Source organism: Mandrillus leucophaeus, unplaced genomic scaffold, assembly GCF_000951045.1.
Source record: "Mandrillus leucophaeus isolate KB7577 unplaced genomic scaffold, Mleu.le_1.0 Scaffold7, whole genome shotgun sequence".
Classification (NCBI taxonomy): Eukaryota; Metazoa; Chordata; class Mammalia; order Primates; family Cercopithecidae; genus Mandrillus; species Mandrillus leucophaeus.
Window position 1 is genome coordinate 1,460,512 of NW_012107585.1, and position 9,772 is coordinate 1,470,283.

A 9,772-nucleotide genomic window follows, 5' to 3' on the forward strand; every position below is an offset into this window, starting at 1 on the left:
CGTTCCCTCTCTTCCTCCGTTTTCTGGTGTGCTGGAACGTTCAGCGGAATATGATGAATGATCACCTGTCACAGCTTGTTTATTATAATGCAGGCAATCAATTACACATCCCCAACGCTGGCCGGCCCGCAGGAAATTTATATGCTCAGCACAAACCAATGTGAAAATGGAATCTCATTTGCCAAATGTCTTTCTCCCCGTACAGCACGATGATTACAGTCTGTGTTTGTTCCAACAGTCGTGTACAACTGACAGTGCTATCATTTACTGCCTGGCTCAGGTCACGTTACTCTAAGGCTTTATTTATTGTGTTACGAAGGGCAGCACAGGAAAAGGACAAGGGTGTCTGTCAGGGATGGCACCGTGTTAAAAAGTGGGCGTGCAAGGGCCGTATTCCTGGGCCAGCCGCTACAACCTCAGCCCCCGGGCCCTTACCTCCGTAGCCTCTCCCAGCATCCAGCTACCCAGACTCCAAGGCCCCTGCTGGGAGCCAGCTCTAGGTACCAGGAGCTCCACAGGTCCCAGAATCGAGGTGGATCAGAGTTCCAATTTTGGTTCTGCTACTGTCGAATTGCGTGCAGCAGGGACTCAATCTCTTCATCTGGGAAATGGGAGTTTTAACAGCCCTTGGCAGGAGTATTGTGATCTCTGGGATGTCAGACGCGTTGATGAATATTGGTTCCCGGGACTTCGGAAAGAGGTCCCGTTGAAAGAGTTGTGAATTGGAATTCACACTGTATATTAAAATCTCCCCCAATCTTCACCTCTGAGACATGGCTGTCTCAAAACTGTTTTGTTTCCCTTCCTGGTGGAATTTTGTACTTCTATGTACTCTGTACCAGCAGGTAGTGTGGCTTTGAACAAATAAAATGGCCACCTTGCTCCACTGTTCTTTCTTTGTAAAAAACGGCATAGCAATCTTGGCCTTTCTAGCTGTGTGACCTCAGGCTGGTCAATCCCTCCTCCTCTCTAAGCCTTGGATTCTTCCCCTGAGAAGTAAAGAAAATAACTCCTAAACTGCCTCCCTAGGCTTGCCGGCAGGATCCAAGGTGTCCAGAGATGAAGGAAAAAAAAAAAAAAAAAAAAAGCCAAGTGAACGGGAAAGTGAGGCTGTCACTGCTGAGTGGCATCCTGTTTTCACCCAGAGTTCTGCTACACAAAATGTTGACCCAAATTTGTACCCCCACAACACTTGGTGTCAAGTGGGAGCTCAGAAACTGAGGGGCAGACAGATGCTTTTGTGTGTATTAGGTTGTCTTTTATTGTATTGTATAGTGACTTTTTTTTTTTTTTTTTTTTTGAGATGGAGTCTTGCTCTATTGCCCAGGCTGGAGTGCAGTGGCACGATCTTGGCTCACTGCAACCTCCACCTCCTGAGTTCAAGCAATTCTCCTACCTTGGCCTCTCAAGTAGCTGGGATTACAGGTGCGCACTACCATGCCTGGCTAATTTTTGTATTTTTAGTAGAGACAGGGTTTCACCGTGTTGGCCAGGCTGATCTCGAACTCCTGACCTCAACTGATCCACCCGCCTTGGCCTCCCAAAGTACTGGGATTACAGACTTGAACCACCGTGCCCAGCCTGTACTATATATTTCTTTATTGTTTGACATGCATATTTGTTTAATGGCCCTCTGCTCCGCCAGTATGGAAGCTCCAAAAGGAAAGATACCAGATTGATCTTGATCACCTCTGCCTCCCCAGCACCTAGCCTTCCTTGGCACATCGTAAGTGCTCAGTAAATATTTGTGGCTTTAATGGATGAATGAATGAATGACTACATGGTCAAACTCCATACTAGGGCAATCTCTGTGGTGCAGTGGGTAGGCCCTAGTGAATGGATATTTAAAGGATATCTTACTATTCCTCATCCCCCAGAGTCAGGCTGTGCAACATGCACCCAACCTTGCCTGGGGTCATTCATCCTACATGTACTCAGATCGCGTGAACTGGTGATGGGCCACCCATGTGCCTGCCTGGAGATTCCTATTCATCCCTCAGATCAACATCCCCCAAATAAACTCCCAGTCACTCTGGCATCCCAGTTGGTTTGTAATCTCTGCCTCTCTCTAGACCATCGGCTCCTATGCACAGGCGGCTATGCCTTTTTCATATTTGGGTCCCCAAAATGCACAGCGCAGTACCAACCTCAAAACAAGTGCTTTCTAATCAGTCAATCAGTTGACATAGATCATCTTTTCTCAGCACTGATGTATGGACTACAACTTAGAATTCCATTAAAGCACCTGGGGTCAATAAAAAAAGTGATTCAAGTTTATATATCTTTTTTGAGACAGAGTATCATTCTGTCACCCAGGCGGGAGTGCAGTGGTGTGATCTCAGCTCACTGCAACCTCTGCCTCTGGGGTTCAAGCAGTTCTCACTCATGCCTCAGCGTCCTGAGTAGCTGGGTGAGTGCCAGCACACCCGGACTAATTTTTGTATTTTTAGTAGGGACGGGGTTTCGCCATGTTGGCCAGGCTGGTCTCGAACTCCTGGCCTCAAGTGATCCACCCACTTCAGCCTCCCAAAGTGCTGAGATTACAGGCATTTGATCACTGCACCCAGGTGAGCCACTGCACCCAGCCAAGTTCATATTCTAAAAGTGAAACACTAATGCTGCATTGTGTATTTTTTGGTCAATTGCTTCAGATATGTGGAAGGGATTTCTTTGTATATGTGTAATTATTCGTCACCATGATGATAATAACGAGGGTGACAGCACAGAGCTATGCCTCCCCAGCAAGCATGGGCTGGGCAGGGCTGGGTATTCCCTTCGCTGACTTGCTTCACTAGTTGACTAACAGACCTTATTCCCGGGCCCGAGCTGATGATATCCTGCCAACGCCAGCTTCCCAACATGGAGGGGACGCAAGAGCGAGCGCCATGGGATCCTGGGGGAAAAGCAGCCTGTGTTTGCTGCTGCTTTGACAGTTGAGGCTCCGAGAGGGACTGGCAAACAATGGGAAACGAAACATTTGAGTGGTTGCAAAAAATTCCATGGGAAATCCCCCCTGGTGGTATTTATGTGCGAAGGCTGTGACAAGGAGAGCGCAGGGCTTTCGATTTCAAGGGTTCCTGAGCAGACCACAATGGCCTTCCAAGACGGCAATCCCTGGGAACAGCTCTCTCGTCCACAAAAGCCCAGTTTGTCTGTCCAGGGAAGATCTGGCCGCATGCATCAAGTTGGCCGTGAGCTGCAATGGCTTGTTTGGGGCACGACCCACATTTATAGGGTCTGGGCCTCTCAACCTTCTGCTTCTAAGACAGTTCTATCTCAATTGTCCCTCTGGTTTCCCCTGGCCTCGAGAACCTGGGGGCTGATAGGGGCTGAGGGGTTTCCCTCGGGCTCAGCCTCCATATCGGAACTGTGGGAACCTCAGCCTCCATCAGACCCCTCCCCATTTTCTGGTCAGCATGGCTTCCTCCTCCTGTTTTCTCCATTCCCATTGGTAATGGATATTTATTTAACTTTTACTCCCCCTCCACTCTCATTTAGAAAAGAAAGTGAACTGATGTTAACCAATCCTTGTTTTGCCTTCTTTAACACTAACACATATGCAAAATACTTTCCACTATTGGTAATATCTTATTGCTGCTGTGATATATGTGCGTAGATGTACAGATCTGCTTAAAGGTAAGGTTTATATAGATTTTTAGAGACACTTGGTAAATGAGAAAATGGAAACTGAAAGAGGTTAAATAAACTGCCCGTGTGTATTGGTCATGAGGTTTCGGTTGCAAAGTGACAAAATCCTGACTTAGATGAACTTAAGCCAGATGGAAAATGTATGTTGTATTATTTGAGAAGCCAGGGCTGGATAAGCTTCAGGCATGGCTGGATCCAGGCCCTCAATTAAGTCTTTAGGAATTTCCCTCTCTCTAGCTTTTTGGTTTTGCTTTTCCCTGTATTGGTTTCATGTTTAGATTGGCTTGCTTCACCTGTTTTAGGTCTTTCCAGAATCCAATCCAGCCTTTTTCCCGGTTGCCTCTGTAAAAGTCCTAGGGTTAGGTTTAGTGTACTCTGATAGGTTCAGCTGCCCATTGCTGAACCAGCGACTCTGGCAACAGGGATGGACTTACCTAAGTGCCCAGGTTCCAGCCACTGCTGAAGCCCGGCCAGACCACCTGGACAGAGTAAGAGTGAGTGGTTCCCCCAAAGAAAACTGGGGTGCTCTTACCAGAAGAAGGAGGAATCGACAAAAAGACTCGATGTCCTAAACTCCCGTGTCACACTGTCACTAATGGGCAGGCAGACCTGTACAGCAGCTCTCCTCTGCATCTTCGTGCTGCTGGAGGCCACCACTGGGACCACCTCCCTCCTCCATGCTTTATCCTGCCCTGTGCCTCCAGCCCTGCCCCTGCTGCAGGGATTCAGTCTTGTTGGTCATTTTCAAAATGTGCGGGAGGGAGGAAGCCAGTGGAAGAGAGCAGGTGGCTGGGTGACCTGTGGCTATGGGATTCCTCTCCTCTATTTCAACCACCCAGCAATTCTTGTGTCTCTCTGTAGATTCAGTTTCCTTGTACACTTTTATTTAAACAAAGGACACCCCAGATTTTTTAAACTTGCAAATCAGCAGTTTTTCTGGAATCTATGTCTACTTAACCCTAAATGAAGGAACAATAGCTCAGAAAGAGGCAGGAAACTGACAATGCGTCAAATGAGTGCCAAGAGCATCTGAGAAACCACACCTCCTAATTCCCATCTCTTGCCCTTTGCACTCGCAGCCTTGCAGATGGGGTCAAGATTTGTGGGCTTCTGATTTATTGGCCAAGGATGCAGACCTTAACATGTAAGTGGAGCAGCTTCCCATAGAAGAGAAGGAAAAGGATACCTTTGCACAGTTTTTTTCTAGTCTCCGGGTTCCCTACCCCCAGGGCAGGCAGCCTCTGGGGACTCCCTGTAGGTAGGATCCTGCCAGAATGGAGAAAAACAGCCCGATTCCTGTTACTCCCTCCTGGTCCTGGGAACTTACATCACCATTCCAGGAGAACTTACATGAGCAAGCCATGTGCTTCCGTTTAGGAGGATGTTTACAAACCACTGTTCTGTCCTCTGAGTGTCTGGAAAGCTGGTGTCTGTGTACCAGGCCCTGCCATGCTTTTCAAACACAGCTTTCTGCTGCACTGATCAGTGCTAATCCTCATAGCTAACATTTCTGAGCACTTCCAGCATTCCTGGAACTGTATCGTTTCATTGAATCTTCCCAACAACCCGATACCATAGGTAGCAGTATTGTTTTCATTTTATAGCTGCAAAAAAAATGAAGGCGCAGAAAGGTGAATGAATTTGTCTGAGGTCCATCAGCCAGGTTCAAACCCAGGCAGTCAGAGTCAAGAGCATGAGCTAGATGCCACAGTACGTTGCTACGCTTAGATGCACCAGGAAAGCTTTGGACAAGGAAGATGTAGGTTGTTGCCAGCACCTATGCACAGACAGACAGAAAGTCCTCTGCTTCCTTCAGGCCCTTCCTTCCACTTCCCCGGGGCTTCCAGCTGAGCCTGCATTTTTCTTTGACTTCCCCCTCTTGCCTGGCATTTTCAGCAAACGCACACAGGGGATTACGGGGGGAAAACTATCATATTACCAAGTGGACATGGCTCCTAAGATGCCAACTGAACACAGGTAAGTCGGGTAAGGAAAAGCACACAGTCTCATTACTTAGACTACCTCGCAGCCGTTTATTGAATTAGTGTGATTCTTAACATCTTCAACTTGGATCTCCTCCAGGCCAGCCAGCTGGTGCATTCAGTTCGACTCAGCTCGCCTTAACTCAATTAACTAAGCCAGGCTGAGCCGGGCTGAGCTGAACTCAACAAGTTTTTCTTAAGCACTGAGCTGGCTGAAGGGGGGGAAAAAAAACCAACAAAGGAGAGCAAGACGCTGACTTGGCCCTTAAAGAGTTGTCTTGCGCGCTGAGTGGATAATATGGTGCCGTATTTTCTAAGTATCACCTTCGTGGCTTTTGCCATACCCGCGCTCCCTCTGTGCTATTATTTACTTCATATTTTTCTTTAAACAAATTCACTTCCCTTTTCAAAGTTAATTTTTTAAATTATTGAGGTGAAGTTGACGTACCATAAAATTAACCATTTTAAAGTGAATTCTTAGATCATGATGTTCATCTGAAGAAAAAAGTAAAAATAAAGTGAATTCAGTGGCGTTTAGTACTTTATAGTGTTGGGTGACCATCACCTTTATCTAACTCTAAGATATTTTCATTACGTCAATATGAAACTCCATAACCTTTAAGCAGTCACACCCCATTCCCTCCTTCCCGACAACCCCTGGTTGTCATCAGCCTGCTTTCTGTTTCTGTGATTTACCTATTCCGGATGTTTCATATAAGTGGAATCCTACAGTAGCCTTGTGTTTCTGGATTATTTTACTTAGCATAATGTCTTTAAGGTCCATCCGTGTTGTAGCATGAATCCGTGTTTCTTCATTCCTTTTCATGACTAAATGATATTCCATTGTGTGGATAGACACAACTTGTCTACCCACACACCCATTCATTGATGGACATTCAAGCATTTCCATCTTTTGGCTATTGTGATTAGTGCTGTTAAGTACATTTATTTTAGTTTAGTTTAGTTTTAGTTTTTGAGATGGAGTCTTGCTCTGTCTTCCAGGCTGGAGTGCAGTGGCATGATTTTGGCTCGCTACAAACTCCACCTCCTGGGTTCAAGCAATCTTCCTACCTCAGCCTCAAGTAGCTGGGATTACAAGTGTCTGCCATCACGCCTGACTAATTTTTGTATTTTCAGTAGAGATGGGGTTCCTCCATGTTGGCCAGGCTGGTCTCAAACTCCTGACCTCAAGTGATCCACCTGCCTCGGCCTCCCAAAGTACAGGGATTACAGACATGAGCCACTGTGCCTGGCCCAAATAAGTTTATTTTAAAAGGAAATTCTACATCACTACAGTAAATGGGAAGCCAACATTTTTATAATACAAAATAAAATACATACATAACCATTAGAAGGAAAAATTTCACCTTTGTAGGTCATAAAAATCATCTTCTGAACTATCAGATGCAGTCATAAAAAGGCTGGGCTCAGGGAGTGGTCGGACTTGAGTTCAAATCCTGACTTTGCTGTCTGTGTAACTCTGGGCAAGTGTCCTGTCCTCCTGAACCTCAGTTTCTCCATTTGTAAAATGATAAGACTTAATATTCCTTCCTCCTATAGTGGTTATGGGAATTAAGATCATGAGTGACCTGGCAGAGTGGCTGCCACCTGTGATCCTAGCACTTTGGGAGGCCAAAGCGGGAGGATGGCTTGAGGCCAGTAATTCAAGACCAGCCTGGGTAACATAGCAAGACCCCATCTCTACAAAAAGTTTAAAAAATTAACTGGGCATGGTGGCACACACCTGTGGTCCCAGCTACTCAGGAAGCTAAAGTGAGAGGATCACTTGAACCCAGGAATTTGAGGCTGCAGTGAGCTATGGTCGTGCCACTTCACTCCAGTCTGGGCTTAATAGGTCTAGACCCCATCTCAAAAATATATATATATATTTTAAATAAATAAATAAAACCATGAGTAAAGTGTTAGAACCATGCCAGGCTCATAGCAAGCCCTTCGATACACAAAAGCTGGTAGGTAAAAACACAGGTCATACACCCACTAGAGGTCAATATACTAGCAGCTAACAAAGTAAATATTTGCTGTGTGCCAGAAACTGGGTGAAGCACTTTCTGGGTGTTATGTCATCTTCTCAGGGTTCGAAGAGGCAAATATTATTATCCCCATTTCATAGATTGGAGAAGGGAGGCAAAGAGAGGTGGAGCCAGTAGTCAAAAGTTCATAAAAGTTCAGGCCGGGCACGGTGACTCACATCTGTAATCCCAGCACTTTGGGAGGCCGAGGTGGGTCGATCACCTGAGGCCAGGCGTTCGAGACTAGTCTGGCCAACATAGTGAGACCCTGTCTCTACTAAAAATGCAAAAATTAGCCAGGTGTGGTGGTGTGTAGTCCCAGCTACTCGGGAGGCCAACGCAGGAGAATTCCTTGAACCCAGGAGCTAGAGGTTGCAGTGAGCTGAGATCATACCGCTGCACTCCACCTGGGCAACGGAGCAAGACCCCATCTTAAAAAAAAAGAAAAGTTCATAAAAGTTTGTACAGTGCAGGACTTGAACTCCAGGAAAGTTAAACGACAGTACGAGAAGTAACTAAGAATCACCTCCAATGGAAGGTGGCCGCGGGACAGGGATGATTCATTGCAAAAATGGGTTCCTGAGCCCCTGAGGTCCAGCCTGGGCAGCCGCAGCGTGCGTGCGTGTGGCAGTCCTGGCCCAGGGGCTCTGTCCTTCTTGGATTCCTTCCAGCAGTATCTCTTTATCAAGTCGCTCTTTCTTGGGTGTGCCAAGACTAGGCTCCCTGAGAGACCGCGCTCAGCCTTCACATCTTTTCTAGTTGATATCCCTCTAGCAGTTAATGGCTTCACCTGCCCTTCCTGTATTCCATCACCCAAAGACAAATCCAGTGTCCCTGAAACCTCACCTGTGCTCTGCAATCTCTCTCACTAGGTGCACGCTGCATCTGAGCCCTCGAGACTGCCACAAAGCCTCTTACTAATTATCCACCCCTGGTGCAAAAATTAGCACGTCTCAGGTTCACATGTATCCATTATAGCTTCACCGATAGGGATGCAGTATGCATACTTCGCAGTTTTAGTCTGCGTGGGGAATCCTATTTCACCCATTGGCAACACTAGCACGGGGGTTGTATTAGTCTTCTAGGGCTGTTGTAAATAATCACACAAACTTTGGGGGTTAAAACAACAGAAATTTATTTTCCCATGTTTCTGGAGGCTGGAAGTCTAAAATCAAGGTGCAGGCAGGGCCAGGCTCCCTCTGAAGGCTCTAGGGGAGGATCCCTCCTTGCCTTTCCCAGCTTCTAGTGGCTCCTAGAATTCCATTATTATTTATTTTATTTATTTTTTGAGACAGAGTCTCGCTCTGTCGCCAAGGCTGGAGTGCAGTGGCGCAATGTCAGCTCACTGCGACTTCTGCCTCCCAGATTCAATTGATTCTCCTGCCTCAGCCTCTCGAGTAGCTGCGACTACAGGCGTGTGCCACTACGCCCAGCTAATTTTTGTATTTTTAGGCGAGACAGGATCTCGCCATGTTGGCCAGGCTGGTCTCGAAATCCCAACCTCAAGTGACCTGCCCGTCTCAGCCTCCCAAAGTGCTGGGATTACAGGCATGAGCCACTGCACCCGGCCGGCTCCTAGAATTCTTTGGTTGCTGGCTGCATCCCTCCAATCTCTGCTCTGTCTTCAATGACCTGCCTCATGCATTTTTGTGTGTCCTTTTCTGTCCCTGGTAAGGACACTTGCCACTGGATTTAAGGACTGTCCTCATTCAGGATGATCTCATCTTGAACCTGGCCTAATTATGTCTGCAAAAACGCTGTTTCCTAATAAGATGACATTCTGAGGTTCTGAGTGGATATGAATTTTAGGGGACACTCTTCAACCCTCTTCACATAGAAGAGGTGCCTGGTATTCTTTGTAACTAGCTTATTGTATATTTCAATACCCTGGGCACACACATAAAAGGGTTCTTCTCTCAAGACAATTGTCAACCACATTCTTGCCAATCTCCTTTTCCCAGTCCTTTGTGGCATCATGAACAGAGCCTATAACTTTCTGGCCACTTCCCAATATTGAAAAGGCCAAGCCAGTTCACTTATTTATTTATTTATTTATTTATTTAGAGACAGAGTCTGGCTCTGTCGCCCAGGCTGGAGTGCTGTGGTGTGATC

General features: G+C 46.6%; 1 long non-coding RNA gene across 1 annotated transcript; it reads left to right on the forward strand.

Annotated features, from left to right (window-relative positions):
• The first annotated feature begins 1,589 nt into the window (after window positions 1–1,589).
• LOC105527900 lies at window positions 1,590–2,038 on the forward strand. The gene is made up of 2 exons (XR_001004283.1): window positions 1,590–1,737; window positions 1,878–2,038. It is a non-coding gene; the product is annotated as an uncharacterized LOC105527900 (long non-coding RNA).
• The last annotated feature ends 7,734 nt before the right edge of the window (window positions 2,039–9,772 follow it).